At 40.1% G+C, this 23,417-nt stretch overlaps 1 long non-coding RNA gene across 1 annotated transcript; it reads left to right on the forward strand.

Annotated features, from left to right (window-relative positions):
- The first annotated feature begins 909 nt into the window (after positions 1 to 909).
- On the forward strand, positions 910 to 20,273 carry LOC116440593. Its single transcript, XR_004238697.1, has 3 exons — positions 910 to 1,204; positions 17,824 to 17,874; positions 18,462 to 20,273. It is a non-coding gene; the product is annotated as an uncharacterized LOC116440593 (long non-coding RNA).
- Positions 20,274 to 23,417: the final 3,144 nt, after the last annotated feature.

Here is a 23,417-nt window from a genome sequence, read left to right on the forward strand (position 1 = left end):
GCTCTCGTGGTAATTCTGTGTTTGCATATTGTCAGGGGAGGACTCTGAAACTTGAGAAATCCTCTAAGTAAGGTTTTAATATAATAGCAGAGTGACAGAATTTTTGGAAACAGAAAATAAAAATGATTGAAAAAAACGGCAGCACTTAGCATATGCAAACTGAGTGGAAAGATGGAGTATCATTACATATTTTTTGCTTACTAGAGATGCAGTTATACTGGAGATGTGCTGAATCAAACCTATTTGACTGGGTAATCAATGAGGCTGGTGCTTCAGAGAGACAGATCATTTTAACTCCTATGCTGGAAAGCACACAGTGTGGGTGAATATAAACCACTCTGCAGACTTAGGCATGGTAAATGGGAGTGTTGAGAATGTCACTGGCACTTTTTCTAAAAGCTGTATAATATCACTCCAACTCTTTACATGCCTCTTCTCTCTCTGTCTACAGTGATACGAAACAAAAAGAAAGCTAAACTGATTTGTAACTATTTCATGTTCTAGTACACAAAGCATCTCTGCTAAAGGTGGTTTCCTGAGCTTGTTTGACTATCAAAAGCTGTTGCAAAGTTTGGTGTAATCATTGCCTGTGATTCAGAAGCACCTCATCATAGAACCTGTGCCTGAAAACATGAGTAGGCAAATTCATATGTGAAACTGCACTTCTCAGGACTGGGTATACACACTTTCCTAAGTAAGCATAAATGTGTCTGAATGGACTGGGACAGCATTTTCTTGGGGAATCAGGCTGATGAGCAGTTTATAAAGTGACATACTGATAACTCCAGCTGGGAGGGGGAACCTCACCCACAGAACTCAGCACAATGCAGCTCTGCACCTACTTAGCCCTTCAAGAGCACTACCATAATAGAAGTCACTGCACACAATCCCACGCCATTGAAATGCATGCTGTAGATTTGTTAAGCATTTTATTTCTCCAGGGCTTTCTGTAACACTCATTACTCAAGAAGCTGGGTTTTTCAGAGTTAGCAACTGTGTTTTTGTAGCAACGTGGCTAGATGAACCAGCTCTGGAAATGTGAAACAGCTACAGAGGCTGAGATGGAAATGTCTGTGATTCTGAGCGGCTGGTGAGATGTGGATAGTACCAATCTCTCTTTGCATCATGGAGTTAACCATTTTCTTCTGCTCTGCTAAGACCCAGCAGGAGGACCAATGAAAACATGTAGAAATCTGCCTCTCAGGTGAGGTTCCTGGACCAACCCTAGAGCAGACCAATAGTGCAGTTTTATGCCCCACTGTGCGGTCTTCATATTCTTTAGCTGCAAAGGTAAACGTGGTTTCTATTGAACATGCACAAACTGTACTTTTGAAAGGTTTGTAACTTGACTGAATTTGGTCAGATTTTCACTGGGTAGGAAAAACAATTACTAACAGACAAGATGTACTGTTGTTACCATCTTTGACTTGTGTGCTCTGAACTTCCAGATTTTGAAGAAAATGTTTCCAGAATTTACCAGAACTATTGTTTTTTTCTCATCTTGGGATAGTAAAGGCTGGGAGGGATAAATCCTAAAGTGTGTAAATTTGAACCTCAAATGGTGATGGCTTGGGAAAGACATAAAGAGAAATGCAGGCTGCAGAATGTGAACCTTAGGCTGGTAGCAGGCTGGGCTTCCAGCCTGCTGACATAGTTTTGTTACACACTTCTACCAAGCTATTTTCTTGTATTTGCTGTACTTTGCTACTCTTAGATGCTTTTAGATGCCGGGAATGTATCTACCTATATATACTTCTCCATGAAAAAATGATCTCTCTGCATATACATTCAATGCAGACAGATGGAATACAATCTAGTTTATGTAGTATCCACAAACCCATGCTCTTCTCTTTTGCCTTTACATTTAACTTAAATTACTTTTTGAATGCCAACATCTGCACAGCAGTATGGCTCAGCAAGGCCTGCTGTTCCTAAAAGCTATTAATTGAAAAACTCTGCCTACTCTGAAACAAAACTATTCTACTTACTTACCCCTTTTCTCAAGTACTCAAGGGAAAAAAAGGAAACTAATAGGTGTCATGGGGCATTTTGGTATTATTTTAGATAAATATAGTTGTGAAATCTAAAGGTGTAACTTCTTTATATTCACACTGTTAATTAATAAAATTGCTTAAATATAAGTTAATCACCCATGTAAATGTTTTCTTAATAGGTTTCAGGATGGGCTCACGAGCATGTCTGGGGAGCAGTCCTTTGCCAGTGTTGCCGAGTTCCAGCTCAGACTCACGGCAGGACCTCTGCTGTGGAGAGGTGTGAGCTGGGAGGGGGGGGCAGCTCTACAGAGCCCATATTCTATTCAGTTCAAAGGAGATGGATTAAATTACAAGCGTTATAACTTGAAAAGATTTTGTAGTTCAGGAAAGCTCTTAAAAATCCTTGCTGGCAAACTAAATAAATGATCCTTTGTTGCATCTCTTCTTCTTTGTATGGCTGCAGGCTGTTTAACAAGGACCTCTGCTGTTCGTTTAATTTATTACACCCCCTTACACTTCACATTCTTGCAATTTTTTTTAATGAGTTCTCGTTTTGTTGGTCTTTCACAACATTTTTTTCATGTCCCTTGTGTGCTTACATGCACCAACTCTATGTCACATAAAAAAATTGCAAATCCTCCCATACCAGCTGCTGTAGTTAATAAACTTGTAACTTTACCCTTGTTGAACTATGTCAAATCCCTGTAACATCTGGCATGTTTTAATTTCTATGCTATTGAGGGTTGAATTTTTATTTAAAACTCCCAGATATGGACCTGTCAAGAATTTCTTTGCACTGTAGCTTCTCTAAGCCCCTTAAATTTCTTCTGTAATTGTGAAGAATTTAAATTGACAACTACCAAATATTTATGGATTTTTAATGTGTTTAATTTGTTACATGGAATTTTTAAAAATTATTTTGTCTTTTGTTTTCTGATCGAGTGAGTAACCCAACCAAGCAAATAATAGAATACCATTTCTTGCTGCTGAGTTGATCTTTCTGTCTGTGTTACTGAATCTGTACCTACAAATTCTCCTTGAAAGAGGAGATGGGCAGCTTTGGACAAGGCAAACATGCAAGTGATAATGGTTGAGTTAGAAAAACAGTTTTGTCTCTCTTTCCCTGTCATGTGAGATTTTTGTAGCATGACTATTCTTAATATTTTTATTAACTCTCAATTTGTGCCCTTTTCTACTTAGCGGTGCTCTCCTTATTACAACCGGATTTTAGTAGTTCTTTCCCTGGTCAGAATTAATCCTGCAGAGTTTTTTTGCTTGTATCCCATTTAGTCTCAAATTCCTGTCCTACCACCTGCTCTCTCACCCTTACATCTGCTTCCCTGTTTTTAAACAAAAAATCTTGTTTAAAATCCAGGTTTACTGGAGTGTGTCAAGGGGTTAATACATTGCTCTCTCTCACTGCAATTTGATGAATCACCCATGTCTTTGATATTAGCTCATCTGAGACTACCCCAAATGATATATGATCTGTTCGGGCAAACCATATCATTAGTAATGCTTCCACAGCATCCTCTCAGCTGTGTGAAAAAGCAATTTGAAAGACAGGTTAAAGCATTTTATTGGTTTCACAAAAGGGATGAATGAGGGGAGAGACAAAACAGGACAATGCTCAGCTGAGGCCTCACTGTCACCACCTCTTCTCCTTGGTTCAAGGTTATGGGGCTGCACACCAGCACACATATAAGGTCTGACAAGTATCCTTCTCTTTTGGCTAGATAGATATAACAGTACTAATATGAAAATAAATTACTTTACATGGGGGACTCGGTGGAAACCCTTTGCTAGAAGTGTGTATGACTCTAAACAGCTTTATAAAGAGATAAAGCAACGGGTCCAACAACATGCTAGCAGGACCCATTAGAGAGGTCTGTGCAGACTGGGGAACCTGCTGAAAATAAGACATTGTGTGTCTGTGTGGAAGACCCAGTCACAGACTGCAGCCTGATGTCTATCTGGCAGCTAGAGAGGTCCTCAGCTTCTTGGGAACATCCCTTCTGGGCAGAGTGAGGGAAGGTTTTCATCGTGTGTGTGATTTATCATTTGCAGAGTAACTCACACCAAAGCATAGCTTTACTGAGGGGAGAGAGGCACAACTGCTGTGACCTCTGCTTTGGGGTTGCTGGGCAGAGGGCTGTGTGTTATGGCAAATGTACAGTCAGCTCTCCCAGAACTCTGGGAGACTCCAAGACTTACAGGTCATGCAATATAAGCACATCAACCCATTCTGTTGATGTGACTGCACAGCACCATGCAGAAAACTCATGGCTGCTATGGACAGGCCATAAACACCTGGTTTTTTTGGATGGCCAACTGCCCAGTCTAAGCTGTACATGTCTGGAGCTGCAAGCTGTCGAGAAATCCCAGGTATGCCGTCATCTCTGACCTTGCTGAGGAAATTCGGACGTGTGGTAATCTCTACAGAGGTGAGGTGTGTGCTTCTCCTACTCTAGTTCAGAGTAAAGGCTCTGAATTGCCCTGTAAACTGGATCAGGTTATGTCCTCCTCCTTAAACTCTGAAGCAAGGACACAGTGGTCTACAAATATAGTTGCTTATCAAAATATCTATAAAGAGGTACCAAAAATTAACAGCATGCTTCATTTATTTTCTATGGTGTGATGAAACACTGCCTTTTTCTTGAATGTCATGTCTATCGTCAGATACTAGGATGCTTTGGGAATGGCAGTGGGCCTAGAGAGGGTAATTTATGAAGCTAATCTCTCACTGCTGACCTACAGACATATTCCAGCTGTGTGAAGGACCAAGAAATAAGATTGTTGTGACAAAGGATGGAAAGGGAATAAAACCACTCACAGTTTCTAATTGTAATTTGAATTTAGCAAAAGAATCCCTTTCTCCATGCTGAAGTGCTATCACTCCAGGGTAAATGATCATATAGCTAATAGAGATAACCAGTAACAACAGTGCAAAACAATTGTCCCTCCACATGAAAAACTTTGAGTTGGTTCTCTGACTGTTTTACATCAGTCATAAAGCTAACATTACATAATTCCTAAAGCAAATGGCATAATTTCACTCTAATGCATTTATAATTAACTTATTAACACTAATTAAAACTGTGGAAATCACTAATATGGTTCAGAATTTGCTACTTTCTCTGTGTTTTATTTCTTGTCTGTACACATTGTATTTCTTGTCTGTTTTATTTCTTTATTACTTGTCTTTACACACAGTGAAGTCTGAACTAGGAATAAAACATGGACCTCCCAAACCTACAAACTCCATCCATTGCATTTGGTGTCTTCATGACTCTCAGACTGTGCGTTTCTCTTAGGGACAATGAAGACTGGTGACGAGCTTTGACACCTTGTACATTCAATTTATCAATCCAAAGCCAACTAAGGCTAACAGTGGCTGAGCAGTCTGTATATGACTTGAAGAGGGCATCCCATTCTATTGAATAGTTTTCACGCCAGAATTTTTTTTTTTTATTGCATTTCATTTCATTATAATTCCTCTTCTCTGGGTTTGTTTCACTTCATTCCCCGATTTCAAGATTTCTTCTCCTTTAATGAATATTCTTAATTTCATGAAAGGAAATGAAATCTTACGATTTCAGTGAGTATCATTTCGGCAAGTTTTGGTCCTTTTCACTGCACCTCATGTCATCCCATTTAAAATTTAATGCTATTCACTCCATTTCAATAGTTTATTTTTTTGGATTGCATTTCATTTCATCATAATTCTTCTCCTTTGTGTTCATTTCACTTAGTACCAAGATGTTGAGATGTCAATGAGTATTATTTCAGCCTGTTTCAGTTCTTTTCACTGCAACTCATGTCATCACATTGCAATTAATTGTATTCACTCAATTTCAAAATTCTCTTTATTTTTTTCAATTGCATTTAATTTCATTATATGTAATGTCCAGTCAGTTCATTTCACTTTGTCCCCTAAATTCGAGATTTGATTTTGTTTCATGATTTCATGACAGGAAATGAAATCTCGTGGTTCCAAGGAGTAGCTTTCAGCAAGTTTCGGTCCATTTCAGTGCACCTCATGTCATCCCATTATATTAAATGATATTCACGCCATTTCTGAATTTTCTATTTTTTTTTTCAATTGCATTTAATTTTATCATATGTCCTGTCCAGTCTTTTCATTTCTCTTCATTCTCTGGTTTTGAGATTTCGTTTCCTTTCATGAAATGAAAATTCATGTGTGTGACTGTGCAGGCTTGACTACATTTGCCACGTACTTTGATGGTTCTTCTGTTGTCTGCTAGGGTAAGGAGACAGAGTGAGAGGAGCGTTGTCCTTTCCGTGTTTGTCCTGTGGACATTGCGTAAACATTAACACCCTCGTTTCTGCCAAGATTCCTCAGAGACTTTCTGTTTGACATTACTATCTACTGCTTTTGAAGGCTGCAGCACAAGCATGGTGCTAGTTGCAGGTGGGCACTGGCAAGGGCACCCTGGCATGGTGCACAGTCCTGCATCACTGGTGGCACTGGGTTCAGAAGAATGCCCTCTCTTTTGGCAGATGCACGTTTCATGTTCAGCCCCTCTGTGCAGATAGGGAGTTTATTGTTAGAGGGAGGGTCATTCTTTCTGTTGTCTGATTGTAGGAGGTTCTTGTGCAACCAAAGGGTACAGCAGCTCTTATTGCCTTTTGTCAGAGTATGCCAAATATAACCATGCCATTGTAACTTACAAATCAGGAGCATAATTTTAAGTCCACTGATTTGTTCATATTATGGTTTTATTTTCTGGCATGTGTTCATGTACACACAAGCACCAGTGCAAATATAATGTGTCTCTGTGCAATTATCTACTTCAACCAACCTCCAGCAGTACAAGTGTATTACAAATCAAGTACAGCATTATCTGAATCAGCTGGATGATGCTGTCAGTTTATACCTGTAACCTTTAATGAAGCTTGTATGACCCTCTTTGGTTTTGGGACATATGAGACTATTTGTTGTCTTTTGAGATATTTGTGAAACCTGTATCGAGGCATTATTTTACCAAAAAATGATGCTTTGGCTTATGTCTTGGTAAGTCCATTGTGTTTAATTCTCTAACCTCCAAGTAAATGTTACCTTCAGAGCTTCCTAAGTTAATTAGGCTTTTGTTTGCATGTATCAGTGAGGTTCCTATTTAGCTTATGTGGAGACTCTGTCAAAAAGAAAAAAAAATACACAGTGAATATATTTTCCTTGTACTGGTTACTGAGCCTCAGCAAACTTTCATATTTTTTCAAATTTTGTCAGTTCCAGAGGGCAGCCAGTCTTGATTTGAAGATAAGAAAGGATGGAAAGTCTTTCCTAAACCATTTTGTGTCTAACTTCCCATTATTAATTCTTGCCATTCCTTCCTTTCTGTTGATCCATAGATCCATTCAATTTGTTATTGAAATATCATGATATCAATATCATGAAAATGAACACGTCTGCTGTCACTAAGTCAGCTTAGTCTTCTGGGGCAATTTTGTGAGCTCCATAGATCCAACATCTTAAGTTTCTTACAAGAAATAATTTTTAATACATCTTAGATTATTCTTTTAGATTTTCATTTTTAGACATCTCCTTTCTTATTCTTTCTCTGAAAAATATAAATACCAGCATTATGTGCATATTGCTGTATGCAAATATGAAATCACTTACTACATTATTCACTGCTCTCTTTACACAAAGGGATCACAAGAATTAGATCCATTCCTTTTGCCAGTTTCATACTGAGAATTCGTATTCTGTTATTTTTCACAGTTTGGTCTTGAAAAAATTTGTATCAGCTTGATGATCATCTCCCTTTTGCCTCAGAAATCTTGTTTATATTTTCCAGTATTTACCCCTGCAGGACACTTAGGCTGGTCATTCTACAATATCTCTTTTTTGTCTTTTCTCTGTTCTCAAATGTGGGTGCTATGATGGGCTTTTGCATTGTTCTGGTACTTCTCTTTTTCCCCATGAATTTTGAAAGCTGTAAAGATCAGTTCATTCATGTCTCTGAGTTTGCTAGAGTTGGTGGAAGTGGGACTGTTTGTGTATCATAGATAAATAATCTCCAGTTTGTCTTTGTTCTAGCCTAAACTGTTACCACTTTATCACTGATGTTAATTGTGTCAGCCACCTGAGCCCAGTTTACTTTCTTAATGAAGATAGAAGAAGTAAGATTGAAGGAAAAAAAAGTACTAAATGAATTGCCTTTGCAAAAGCCATCTGCTACCAGTTTTTTTTCCATCTAGTGGAGGACCAAGTCATTCAGTTTGTTCTGATTTATCATATGCAATCCATTGTAACCCTTCCCTTCTCTGCCTCAAATATTTTCCAAATGTGTTCATTTTACACTATTGTTTGCTCTGTGCTGGGCTATCTTTTCCTCATTGTGAGGAGCCTCTCATATAATTCTCATTTCTGGGTGAAATTCCTTTCTTTTCTTTTAGCAGTGTAGAGATTTTTTCAGTGAATTATGGTTTACGGACATTCTTCTCAGGTGAACTGCCCACAACAGTGCTTTAGGAGGGCAGTCAAATGTCACTCGTGGTGCAAAATGGTCTTGTATGATTTTAATCTGATATTAAATATTCCTTCTTTATTTGCCTCTGATGAAATGTCCTCAAACTTCTACAATCAAATTACTTCCTCACTGGAAATTCACTTTCCTCATGGAAATTCTTAGTGACCTTTTATAAATGTCTCAATACACCAGCATCTCAACTTTCCAGGGTATCTTACAAAAATTAACAAACGTGATTGTTGCCCTTCAGAGAGATCTCAGAGTCTTAATAAAGTTTGTTAGAAAGTGACCTCTCACTTAGAGTCAGCTCTGCCGACTCAGTACCTATCTCAGTGCTGCAGCTAGCAAATCTGGACAGTCAATGTCAGTGTTAGCCTATTGTGCAAGTGGCTGGCTGGCAGTGAGACACCTGGTAGATAACTAGCTGTGTGAAAAATCCCATGAAGAGACAGAGCTGTTAATCAAAATCCCCACTGCAAAAGAGTCATTAGAGCTTTACTTGACTTGTGTCAGCACTGTGTCAACAGGAGTGCTCAGAGGAAATAATGGTCCACAGGGCCTGCTGTGTGATGTGGGTGACTGGAGAGACTGCTCACACTCTGGAAGTGCCCTGCAGGTGGGACCTTGGGAAACAGAAGAGGGGTCACCAACGCTGGAAACGGTTCTGGGGCTCAAGTACAACACACAGCAGCACCAGTGAGAGCCAAGCATGTATCCCCCATGAAAAAAACTTAAGGGAAGGTGTTGAGTAGGCAGTTTTTGAGAAGACAGTTTCAATAACTTGATGGTTATGCAGTATGTAAGTGTAGCTATGAAGTCTTGGATATGGACAACTAAAATATCATTAGGATTTTAATCTGCCTTGTGAATCCTGCCAAAAGTCAGGAGAAATAATGTGCACAGTTTGCACAGAGCACAGGAGTATAACAAGGCAAATGCTCATGTATTTCCACCAGTTCCAAGATATCTATTAGAAAGTTTGTTCTATTCTTTTTCACACAGTTCAGAATGCCTTAGCAAGGGTTTAGTCCCCTTGAAAAGTGTCTACAGGGACTTAGCCTTTTTAACTCAGGAAAAAAAGAAAGATAAATAAATTAAAAAATAAATTTTACAAAATTTTGTTGATTCATTAGCTTCAGCAGGGTGCCAGATCGAACATCTACATGGAAACAGCCTTCCATGACTCTGACCTGCATTGCAAATTGTCTGTAATTTAATAGTGAGTGAGGCTTAGGGGGAGCAATTGCTTCAAATGTTTGCTGCCATTAGCTTAAGGGAGAGGAAATGAGAGGAATCCAGAAGTTTTCATTTCCAAGCGAAGCATGTCAGACAGCACAGCACAAGACCTTTTTAAATTGCAATATGGCATCATATTAAACAGAACCCATCTGTTTCCTTTGGCTTTGCATCAGTTTACATTTTTTCTTAGATGTAGTAGTAGCAAATGTCAGAGCTTTTTCACTATTTCCCATAATGCAAAATTAATATGTGACTATGTAGGTCTGCAGCTCTCAGCTGACCCATTGCTGCAAACTCTGAGCTGCTCATCTTCTCAGAAGTACCAGCAGTGAACTTAAATGGAGACACCGTGTGAAGTGACTTCTATCAAAGTGTTTTACTGCTGTTAATGAAATAAGAGAATAGTAATTATTGTGAAATGATGCCTGAAAATGAGTGGCAAGCACTAGCAGGTGCTGATGGGCTGGATAGTGATCCTACCACTAGTAGAGTATGTGGATGGACCTGGGTTCCAGCGGGGTGTTTGGGCTGTACTCTGCAGCACAAGGGAGGGGGCTGGGCTGCCTGAGCAGGGATAGGGGCGGCCAGGGCTGACCTTGGGGTGGAGGCCCAGGGCAGTGGGGCCTTGAGATCTGATCCTGCCTATCTGGGGGAAAAGGATGGGCAAGTGGTGCCTGCTGAGCTGGTGGCTGGGCAGGAGGCTTGGGGAAAAGAAAGGATCTTGCTGGGGACAGCATCCACCATCAGCTAAGGAATGGCCTGTGATTTTAATTGCTGATTCCAAGGCATAAGCGGTTTCTTACTCTTGGGAGTGAGGATGTGAACATTTAGATTAAAAGAGCCGGGGGTGTGTGACACTGGGGATGAGAGATTGATATGCTGCAGCAAGGGCATCCAAACATGAGGCCCTGCATGCCTGAAAGAGAGCTCCTCATGTACATCCTGAGCCTGCCAGTGCTGCCATCCTTCACCTCCCCGAGGGCTGATAGCTTTTGGGGCTGGCAGGAAAACTGCACTGAGATGGGCTGTCAAAGCTGCGTGCAAGGGACTCACCAGAATGGGCCTCTGAACGGGACCCTCTGGGCAACTAACACAGAGAGATGACCTCTGGAAATACGAGATTTTGATGATTCCTGCAACTTAAAGGACTGCCTATTGAGTTGGCTGTGAGTGGACCTTTGTTTTGAAGGGCTTCGCTGCTAGGGAGAGGGGAGGTGGATGCTTTTAATAGCCAGGGATGGTATGGTTAGAGATGATCCCACTTCTGACATTCCTTTGTCAAGCCTAAATTCCATCTGGCATCTGGCTGGGGTAGTTCAAGGGTTCTTGGGATCCTCCACCAGCTCACAGGGTACAGCAAGGGAATGAGTGAAAATTTTCAGGTGTGTAAAGTGGGATTTTTCTTCTTGAACTGCAGAAAATCATCTCATCCTAAGGCCAGCATCCAAATTGGTTCAGGTGAATTCCTCTCTGCAGACACCCAGGTATTTTTCAGGGTATGAGTCTTACTTACCATCTCTGTCATTGATGTTGGTATTCTCTGTGTTCAGAGGGAGGGGAGCTGCCTCCCACCAGCAGTAGCCTGTGGACATGACCTATTGAGTCTGTCTGCATCCTGCTGCTGTAGCACTATCAGATATGCTGGTGAAATACATCACTCTCTTTTGTGAGATTTTTCTCCTCTGTTGATTCCAAGTCCATAGTTAATCAGGCACAGGCACCAAAGTGGTACCGCTCAGCAGCTTAAAAAACAACATGGTGGTTGTTGCAATTTACCCAGCCTGCTACTGCACTATGTAGTCAGAGAAAGACAGGGTCACTGACTTGTGTGGCACTTGCTTCAAGAGCAAAACAAGAGTGGCAATTCAGGAAAGACTCATCAGTGACTCTGACAAAGCCATGCTAAAAACATGAGGATCGCTTAATGTATTTCCAAAATTTGAGAGTCACCTAAATCAGTACATGTAAGTCTTCATTTTGCTCTCATGCAAGCTGTGAAACATCAAAAGACAGAAGCACTGATTTTTTTTTGGTTGTTGTTTTGTTGTGTTTTTTTTTTTTTTTGTTTGTTTGATAAACTTTTAGCAGATTTGCTTTTCTTAATTAATTTTCTGGGTCACTTTCTGATTCTTCTGGTTTGTTATTACACATGTGACAATCATGGTAGCTTTGCACTGATTACAGCAAGTGTGTTCAATTAGATCAGGCTTTTTTTTTGGTAGGAATGTACAAAAACTGAGATGGATCAGAGGCTAGCAGAAAAATGTCACCTAGTATTTTAAATAAGAGTTTTAACTTATCTATCTAATATTATGTCTGTCTTTTGAAACAACCAAAATTGCTTGTGGGGTGTCCTTTTTCTCAAGATGTTAAGGCCCCCAAAAGCAAAGCAGAAGCATGAACTGGACAGTCATGAGAATAGATAATGTTTCTGTTTTCTAAACCTTATTTTTGAAAGCTTTTCTATTTTCTTGTTCCATTTCTGTGTCTTGAGGTTTTCTGAAAGTGTAAAGTCCTGTGCAGCCTGAAGAGATATAATGTAGGGTTAAGGAAAAATGGTTGTGGTGCTTTCTAATATCTGCTCAGTGATGTAATGCAATGCAGATTAATGCCTCTCCTCCAGCTGGCAAACTCCTATGGAACTATTCACACACTCACAAGTACATACACCTACTCATGCTTTTTCCCTTTCTGTGGCCTTAAAAAAACACCCCAAACCAAAACCCCCAGGGGAGTCTGTTTCTGCTCACAGGACTAGCAGATCCTGGCCTGCTCTGCTGAAACATGATTAATGAAGTATAAGTGGATAGTTTTCTTATCAAAGGGCTACTGACAGATTAAAGGCTGATTAAAGTTGATTGTTGTTTATATATGAAAGGAGGCAACTACTTGATTCCTGGTGGGCAGCAGTCACTATGAAAGTTTGTTTGCTTTTGATGGAGATGATGGATGGACAGGATTCCTGGAAGAGTACAAATTTTCTTCTAGGATGGAGCAGCCAAATGCTTCCTATGCAGTATATCCCAGCTTTTATATATTAAAAGGTATATAAACACATTGAGAGCAAGGAGGGGTGAAGGGCTCTTGTGGAAGCACTCAATAAATCCTGCATCAGGTAATAAACTCGCTGATATCAAAGGGCTCATCTGCGCCTTAGAGATAAGCTCTTATGTAATTTGATACTTATCAAAGATCCATGAGTTTGCAAAATTTAGTTGGGAAATCTTCTGAGCAGAGGCCATGACAAGCCATTTGTGAAAATAGCATGATATATTTCATAGAAGTCAAAGCACTAGAGCAGTCTTCCTTGCAGTATCTTAGAATGCTTGAATTTCTTGCTGAAGCATGAGAAACTAGGGAAAAGAACTAATGCTAGCTCAGACATATGCAAAATGCCTTTAAGTTGAGAAGATTTGACCACTGGGAAGCCTGTGAGCTGTCTCTCATGGTGCCTCATCAATGCTTACAATACACAGTGCTCCACCCTAAAATCTACCCCTGTGTGCCACAACAGCAGTGGTTTCAGCAGATGCAGCAGGTTTTCATGGTGTGCATCCTGCCTAGCAGCTGCCAGTTTCATTCAAGACAAGTCTTGTTTGCAGCTTCTCCCACCTTGCCTTGGAAGCTGTGTTTAAGCTGGTCTTTGCCTGAGTTGGGTTAAACTTGTGCCTATACCTGGTTTTGCACCTTGCTGACCCAGACTCAAGGCTAATGCCTTGACTTGAGCAAGGCTGATGCCTGTCCAGCTGTGCCCTTTATCTGTGGCTTGCCTTGGTCTTCTTCCATTGCAGACCAACCATCAAATAACTGTTTCCCACTGGTGACGAGCATGTACAAGGAAAATCAGTTGCAAGTTAGTGCCCTTACTTTTAGAAACCACTCTCTGAAAACAGGATCAACCTCTCTGGGCATATTTTGCTGTCACATTTATTTTCCTTTCTAGAAACTGCCTTATTTTGTTTTGATCTTATTGCTCATGATAAACATGTGCTGGCTAATAATAATCGACAACCATAATTTCAGCAACAAAAAGTTTGAAAAGTTTTGAAAGTCTATTTGCAAACCTGTCAAGTGGATATTTTTTAATGCATACTTGGATATTTTCCTTTCATTTTCTCTGTTGGTGTCTCCATAATTTTAGTTTCCCTGTAGCAAACATCACAGTATTTACAGAGATATGAACAGTGTTGAAAAATAGGCTATTCAGGGTTTGTTTTATTAGTTCAACATCACCAAATAAGTTTAGGTAAGTTGGAAGCAACTTTTTCATCTCAGAGAGGTAAAGAGCCAGGCTACTGTGTCCATGCTGAGGATGTTTGAAATTAGGTTAGTGACAAAACTGTGAGTTGTAGTTCCTGCCTATTGTCACAGTCCAGCACCACAACATCATGCCACAGCCTGTCCTGACATGACAGGATGCAAGAGAGCAGCTGGCCCTGGTCTGTGAGGAAAGGACCAGCACTGCTGGGAGCCACCCTGTGGGGTATCATTCCTCACTAATGAGCTTAAGTGGAACCAGGTGGAGTGCAGAGGCAACACGAGGAGAGATTTTGTAGAAAGCCCTGGTGTCAGCGTGACTACATAAATAAATGGAGGCTTTCTTATTCAGATATGAAACAACTGGACAGCTGAAAAAGGATGCTGACAATCCAGAGGGAAATACTTTGCTTTGCACTTTGTTTTGAATGTATAGCAATGCCTGGCTGGTTTTTTTTTGTGGGTGTATGGAAGGTTGTTTTTCTTACGTTAACCAAAATATGTGTTTCTCATTTTCTCTGTCACTAATTTACACAGTCTTAAAGACTTAATCTGCTTCCTTCAGGTTCCATTAAAACCTAGGTGAGAGCTTGGCTTTTGCAAGAGGCTGTGTTAACTGAAGCATGAACCTCCACCCTTCTTACAGGCTGTTCCATATGTTGCAGATAGGCCTGCATTTATTGGCTGTCTTTATTCTCACCACCTCTAGGCATTGAATTCAACAGTTAGAGCAGGAGCTTAGTGTCTTTCTTACATCTTTCTATACATGACCTAGGAAAATGCACACCTTCATCCCGTTTGGAATAAATTGCCCTGTGATGTTGCCTTTCTCTTTCCATCCACATTAAGCAAGTCTGTGGTGACTGTGTACTATACCTGTCTTCAGTAAGAGAGATGAATCTAGGCACACACAAATTTGATGTTGACTTTTTGTAGTCAAGAGGGAACTCTATACAGAAGAATGTGCCTTTCTCATGACTACCCCCTATGTTTGGGTATTTTCCTATTTAACCAAATTCTGTTATAGTATTTGGTATGCTCATTAGGATTCCAGATGGCTTTTTTTAGCATACACAATACATGAAACCACTGAAAGGCAATCTCTGTGGAATCCCTTTGGATTCCCTATAAATATTTAACTTCCAGTCCAGCTTTCTAGCTATCTTGTTTTTTCTGTCCTATAATAAGATCCTTTAATATAGCTCCCAGAGCTGTAGTATAGAACCTTACACCTTATAAAAAGGAAATTTGCAATGGATATAAGGAAATTATATCAGAAATTCCCTGCAAACAGCTTGCCAGTGAGTTAGAGATAGTGTCAAGGCTGGCATTATGCCAGCACTGGGTGACCACTACTCTTGGATATTTTTCTAAAGTTTAATTATTTACATATGTTCATTCCCCAGCCCCCAAAGAAATATTTTTGCAATGATTTAAAAAACCCAAAAGAAATCAATGCTAGCCACTGGATCCTTAGAAGAAACTTTTAACAACAAGGAATGTAGTACACACACAATAGAACTAAATACCCTGACTATAAGAAACAGATTTCTTTAAAGATAAAGATTGTGATCAGCATTAAATAAGACAAAATAGAGCTTTTACCATGGGGGAAAATAAAAAATGAAAGGAATGAAAAACCCAGTGTGGTGAATTCTTTCTAGGGCTAAGTCTTACAGATCAGGGCAGAAGTTCCATTACTGCTAAGTTTTGTTACTACATCAGGTAGAACCAAGGGAGTATTTAATGTGCATTGCAGTCAGCACTTTGAATAAAACTCCTCTCTGGGGGATGTCTGCAGCCAGTGTTTGTGTAGATTTCACTCTGTGCAATTTGGTATAAATCTCTATTGCAAGTACTGCTGCATGGCAAGGGAGTTGTTCTTGCCACCAGAGACCTTTTTTTAGCAATCAAAATCCAAGCAGACCCCTACCCTGCAAAACCAAACAAAACCAAGAATTCCCAACCCCCAAACTCAAAGACATGGAGCCCTTCCTCCCAATGCCATAGAATCATAGAATGGTTTGGGTTGGACGGGACATAAGAGATGATCGAGTTCCAACCCCCCTGCTATGAGATGGGACACACTCCGCTGGCCCTGGTTGCTCAGAGCCCCATCCAACCCTTCCAGGGATGGGGCATCCACAACTTCTCTGGGCAATGTGTTCCAGTGTTCAGCATCCTCACAGTAAAGAATTTCTCCTGTATACCTGACCTAAATTTCCCCTATTTCAGTTTGATCTCATTGCTCCTTGTCTTATCACTACAGTTGCTGATAAAATGTTCCTTTCTGGTTCTCTTGTAGGCCCCCTTAAGGTACTGGAGGGATTACTATGAGGTCTCACAACCTTCTTTTCTCCAGGCTGAATATCCCTTGCTTTCTCAGCTTGTCTTCACAGGAGAAGTGCTCCAGTCCTACAGGATTTTCAAGTTGCTAGGACTGCAGGCTGACTCACACCTCATTCAATCAGGTGTTGCAAATCCTCAAAGATGGGAATTTCATAGTTTTGCTGAGCACCTGCTGTAGTGTTCTCATGTTCCTTTTGACTCTTTTTTGCTGTGGATGAACAGGTCAAATATCCTCTTTTCTTCTTCACAGATTATGTTCCAGACCTCATTCAATCATCAGTCTCCTGGGGGACTCTTGCCCAGAAGTTGGAAGTTTTCTTTATGAGCAGCACTCAGTGCAGTACCCCAGCTGAAGTCAGGCCAGTGCTGTGTAGGATGAAGAGATGATCCTGCCAGTGCTGCAGACTAATTTTCTATTTTTTCACCCTAGTGTGATGTTTCTCTTTTTTTGCAGTAGCATGATGTTGTTGACTCATGTTCAGCTTGTGATCCATAGTAACTGCCAGCTCCTTTTTTTCAGAACTGATTAGTCATCTGCCATCCAGCACCTGAACAGCTGACAGTTTAACTACCGTAAATTCTGCATGTCTCCTTTGAATATTATATTTCTGTTGGACTGTGCCTCTGATTTATCAAGATAATTTTGAATTCTGTATCAGTCTTGCAATGTGTTCCCATGTCTGCAAATGTGATAAGCCTAGAGCAATCATGACAATATTGTGTTGCAATGGACTCTAGGTATACCTTGTGGGACTACGTATGATACGTAGCTCCATCCTTCTAAAAGTTGCATTTAACTCCTCTGGTATGGTTTGCGAGCCCATTCCACACCCTTGGATAGCAGTTTCATGTAGTTCATATGTATCTAGGTTAAGTGTGATAATGCCATGTCTGACAAACAGGAAAAAGTACCAACATCATAGGAGCTGTTATTGTGCACACACGGTCATTGGTGTTTGACTGAAGAAACAAGCCCACCTGTATAAAGTTATTCCCTGGTAAGAATGGCAAATAATTTTAGATTGTAGAAGAATTCAGGCACTAAGGTACCAAGACATGATGAAGAACTATTAGAAAAAAACATGAAAATAAGACAGCTTTAAAATTATCACTCATTCTTAACATATGCTGAATCAACTTTCATCACTTAACCTTCACTGCCCTGATGCAAAATACGATTGAGGTCTGGTAGAACCAAGCAGAGTGGGTGGTATGGGTAAGGAAATTTTGTTTTTCCAATAGGAATTATTCTGCTTTGTATATCATTACAATATATAGTTAGAGAAAAATACCATGAAGACAAAAAATGGGCGGGACTACAAAACATGTTATGGGATAGATCCGTGGTGGTATGCATGGAGAGGTTAGAGGACCTGGATGGAAAGCAGGACTGAGTTTTAAATGAACAAATCTTATGCCTTTTTTTGGAAAAAGGAGAGCTACAATGTAATGAACCAAGGTACCACTGAATTATACCTGTTTTACAGGGAGAAGAATGTGATGCCAGGACTTGTCCTATTGAAGTTGGCAGGAGTGTAGTAGGCATACCAATATTCCCAAGGTTTCCATGACAAATCCCCTGTTTCCTTCAGAAAGTCCTGCACTCTGCTGAGTCTATGTCTTTTCTCAATCTGCAATTGCCATGTAATACTTTGTGGTCTGCTCTTAGCACTTCAAAAGGCCAGCTGCTCCCTCACATTATCAACTGGCTTTTTATCTATAAATAGAGTGTAGCTACTGTCCTGGGGAGATTCTGAGCTGGAATATATGCAAATATATTTGACAGATTTTCTGAGGCTCACTCTTGGGGGTTAACATAAATTTTCAGATAGGATAAAAGTCAGCAGCACATCCAAATATTCTAAAAGCATTTTATGACACTGAAGATTGTTCTACTTTATATATGCTTTCTCTCATTAACGTGCTAGTACACATCAAATCCTTATTTTCAAAAGGAAAGAATATGGACAGTCTCCTTCTCTGAGCAAAACTTGGGACCTTTAGTGGACCTTTTGTATTCATTTGTGCATTGTATCCATTCTCCAAAACCTTATGCAATCCCTTCTTGAAGCTCAATGAAAATGACATGCAGTGATAGTTTTGTTTCAATCTCCATTTCTTCCAGGCTTGAGTTTCGTGTGGTAGTGTGAGAAGAGACACAGCAGATGGCAGTGCATGACATCAATTATCTCTGCTGCACTCCTGTTCCCAGCGGTAATTGTCCAGAGCCGGTGAGATTACACCGGAGGGCACCCCCCACTCCCTGGCTCCGTGTGGAGGAAAGGAAGACACCTCTGTGAACCAGTGCACTCTGAGGCATCACTTTTGCTTCGTGGATCAAGACTGCTGAATCAGCAAACCCCCCCGCCCCCCACATTTAAGCAGCTTTATCACTGGCAGGAGACTCCAAAGGCCTCCTATGTACAGACAGATTGCAGCTTTCAGCAGAAGCCAGTCCCAGGGTGTTTTCTGTTTTCACCCATCTTTCACAACGTGATTCATGTTCTTAACTGCTTTGCTGCTTCAAAATCTAGTCAATTTGCATGTCAAATTAATTTTTCTTCATTTATCCTCATAGTTCTGTTTTTGGGTGAATGTTAGAGTGCTCGTTTTTGGTGCTTTCTGGTCTTTGAACTAATATCTGGCACAGAAATAATGATGGCATTAAACAAAAATTCTCTTACCATGTTGTGATGTGTTTCATCAATTTGATCTGATGCAAGGGACCATCTGAAATAGGAGAAAAGGGAAAATGAAGGGGAAAGGGAGGAAACAGGATTTTCTTGAATGCTAACACAGGACTGCTTTGATAACAATGACTGAGAAAACAAGAAAGAAAGTCTGCAAATTAGAGAGTTTTAAGTAAAAAACATTGTTTTTAACCAAAATATTTAATTATGGAGCTTTTAGGGAGAGCCCAGTGGAGTGCCACTAAGATGATGGAGGAATTGGATCACCTCTCCTGTGAGAAGAGACTGAGAGAGCTGGGACTGTTCAGCCTGGAGGGGACTGAAATATCACCGATGTATACAAATACCTAAAGGGAGGGTACCAAGAGGATGGAGCCAGACTCTTTTCAGTGGTGCCCAGAGGCAATGGGCCAGGCAATGGGCACAAATTGAAACATGGGAAATTCCCTCAGAACATCAGGAAACAACTTTTCAGTGTGAGGGTGACTGAGCACTGGTACAAGTTGAGGAGTCTCCACCCCTGGAGATCTTCAAAAGCTGTCTGGACACAGTCCTGGGTAACCAGCCCTAGGTGGCCCTGCTTGAGCAGGGTGGTTGGACCAGATAACTTCCTGAGGTCCCTTCTAACTCAACCATTTTGTGATGCTGTGAACCCAAAGAGATGCCAATTCCTGAACTGTACTCTCCTGCACAATTCTGGTAATTTCCAATGTCTCATTGAAAACTGCTTGGAGCCTTATTAGATAAAAAGTATACCTGAAGCTGCAGTTGGAAAACTAGTCTTAGACAATGTCCAAACATTGTCTCAATATTCAAATTCCGAGGGATTTCCTGAATCTGCTAATTTACTATCCTAGTGCTACTTTCCAAAGCACCTCAGCAAATATGCCATGTGCTATTTTTTTCAGAATGACATATTTGAAATGGATCATGAAGTGACAGAAATGCTGGGATAGTACAAGAGGTTGTCTCTTCTGTTTATTACCAATTTTGCACCTGGGCAAGTAGCAGGTAACATTATCCTTGCATCACCTGGAATTCAAATGAAGGAATTATCTTGTTATCTTTGTTTTGATTGAATATTCTCTCCCTTCAAATAAAAGACAGACATTTTGTTGATATGGTAGTTCTAATTACCAAAAATAGAAAACTCTAAAATATGGAAACAAGTATAATTACCAAATCTGTGAAAAAAAGAATCTTTCTTTTCAATAACCTGAGATGCTGACAGAATCTATTTAAGAAAATAAAAAAATCTGCAAATGTCTTATTAATCTTTTTGAAAGAATCTTTTTTTTTCAAGCAAAGACATGATCAATATGTAAAAACTTGTGTGTGGAACTATCCAGTTAGAGCAACTTTTTTGTCGGTTCTTTTATTCAGCATGGATTGTTTACCCTCTATCCTGAATAATTTTGGACAAGAAGGTGCAGAAAAATATTTTGATTCTTTCTATTACAAGACAAGATGATTGCTTTAGAATCTTTCAATTAAAGACAAGAAGATTTATGTAGGATCTACTTCTTAAAGCATATGTTCTCTGTCAGGAATGACTGAATAGGAGAAAAGTCTGTTTTCAAATAGGTCTCTGCAGGGAGCACTGATTGGGAATTAGGTGAGGAATAACTCCAGAAAGAGGTGCGTGCATCAAAGGCTTAGCCTGTGCTCCTCAAGGTGTTGTTGAGACAACATTCCTGGGGAACAAATGTCCATGTCATGACCATCCACTTAGAGAGAGACGCTGACTTTCATCTCAGAAAGGCCAAAAGATTAATGAGCAAAAGGTCTTTTTCCCTCGATGCCTTTCCTTCAGAAGAGGCTTGGATGCTCGGAAATGTCAAAAGCACTGTGGGGACACTTGCACATCTGTCAACCGGTGAAGCAGCTCATCAGTCGAGGTAGCTGATTTGGGAAACAAGGATACTGCAGCTAATGCCTGTTTCAAATTCTCTTTATAGAGTTTGCTTAGGATTTTATAATGTATAGCATTAGCACTTCAGAGACCCTCATCTTTTTTTAGAAACTAAGGGCAAATTTTGACAGTAATCTTTCTACTGCTTGTCTCAGAAGAAAAGCAGCTATTAAAGAAAACAGCTAACTTTCAGTTGTCCTCATATCACCAATAGTCACCACCCTTGTAAATTTTCCACAACAGATGATCACTAGTTCTCATGCTGAAGAAACAAAACAGTATCAGTGAGAGATATCTGCAGAGTCACAAGATTATCCCACTTAGAATTTCAACACGGTTGGACTTTGTCTGACTCTGCCGCTTTGGCCAAATTTAGAAATATATCCTCTGAGAGAAGGCAGGTTACAACCATCCCTCCCCCCTCTCAGGCTCAGTTTAAAGGCACAGAAGGGCACAAAATTAATTTCTGGGCACGGGGCAGCGATAGGGTTTAATGTCCCTGACACTACATCTGGGAGTTTTGAAACGAGGTGTACTTTCTTTGCCAGTAAGATAGGCTGCCTTCTTAGTCTCCTTTGGAAAGAGGGTGACCAGAAGAAAAGACCTGAACTGATAGTGCCACAAACCAGGATATCCTATAGTGAGACAAACTGAACTCCTGTTTATTATTTCAGAGAGCCTGAAACCTTGCAGTACAGCTAAGGAACAGTAGAAAATGCAAATTTTTCTCCCACTTAGCTGAGCTGCTACATTTTCTTTCCTGCCCTGTTTCTCTTTCCATTCAGTTTGTTTTGAGTGTGTTGCTTTGTGACCTCCAGGCCAGATAAATTCTTTCAGAATCTCATTTTTCCATTGCAGCCCTCACAGAAAGCTGTGATTTTTCCTTCCAAACTGAGCCGAAGAGTATGTGAAATTTCCCTGGTTTTCCTGGAACATGCTGCTATTGGTTACTATTTGTCTACGATTGGTAGACACTAGTGCTCCTGGACTCTGGGTAGTGGTTAGTTATTATAACAAGTAGTCATTCTGGAGACAAGCAAATAAACAGGGAAAGTAAATCTCCCACCTCTCCACTGTTGATTTACTGTTAGCCAGAAGAGTAGATCTGCTAGCCTATGTTACCTCTCCAAGAAATTCTTGCCTGGTCCTACCACACAGAACATGAGTAGGTTTAAAAAACCTAAGGGGAGGGAATAATTTTGCACCAAAAAGGACATGAATTGGCAGGTTCGACCCACTGCTTGTTACAATTCCTCCTTACACTGACCTATTTTCAAGCACCGTGCCTTTTTTTATTTTGTGCTTTTACCCTGCTTTTGTCTTTGGCTAAATTTTGAGGGTACATTTGCAGGAGAAGAGAGGTGTCAACTATTCACCTGTTTATAGATCAGATTTGCTTTTTTTTTTTCTTTAGACTAAGTAATTATAACTTAAATCACTGTTATAGTAGTGTGTATCTGGAGTTTTTCAATCTTGACTGTATCTTTCTTGAGCAAGGGCATCCAAAACTGAACAGATGTTTCTCCCACAATCAAATTCGTTCATAACAGGCATTCAGAGAGTATTGCTGAAATATTCATGAGCCTTAGGAGATAACAATGCATGAATACTAATGAGTAGTAAGTTGTATGGTGCTTTAAACAATGACACAACAAAGCAAGTCCAAACGAAACCATCACACAATTAAACATTTCCTTAGCTGCATAGTCTTAGGTGAAGATTTCACATGTAGTTTTTCCTCTAATATTCACAATATATGGAGAAAAAGGCACTGCAGAAAAGTGCATTTCAGTTTACAAAGACACTTCTCCAATGTATTTAATCTGTCTTGAATCAAGGAGTCCATGAGAGAATGTTTACCAGCCTCATCACTACAGCAACTCCTATGTGGACATCTCTGGAATATATTCAGGGCTAATTAGAAACTTTTCAGTTTATTTTTTTAAATTACAGTTGAAGATGATACAACTTATACTGCATGCATACAATCACCACCAGCTAAGGCTGGAAACTGTGGTTTTGCCTGGGAAATTTCTAATATTAATTGTCATTTTTCAGTCTTGACATTTTTATCAAAACCAGAACTTTTTGATCACATTTCTTCCCTTACTAATTTGATGTCAAACAACCAATGACTATTTGGACCATTGCAACTGTCAAGCTGTTGAACATGAAAACAGACAGGAAATACTTTCACAATCTGGAAACAGTAGGTTTGTGGTGGGCTCAGGTTTTACTGTTGTTGAAACTGGCCATTGTGATGTAACTAAAATCACTTCAGATTTGTAGTCCATCCTCACTGAACACCTCCAGAAGTGGAGTGTAGTGAACTGAGTGTGGAGGTGAGGGATTTGACAGCCCAACTCACTGGCCACCAACACATGCTCTTTGGGGTCTCTGTAAACTTGTGCCTTTGCCCTGATGACAGGATAATCTGGCACCACTGTAACACTGAGTCGTGCCACCAGTGAGGATGTTG

Source organism: Corvus moneduloides, chromosome 3 (assembly GCF_009650955.1).
Source record: "Corvus moneduloides isolate bCorMon1 chromosome 3, bCorMon1.pri, whole genome shotgun sequence".
NCBI classification, from domain to species: Eukaryota; Metazoa; Chordata; class Aves; order Passeriformes; family Corvidae; genus Corvus; species Corvus moneduloides.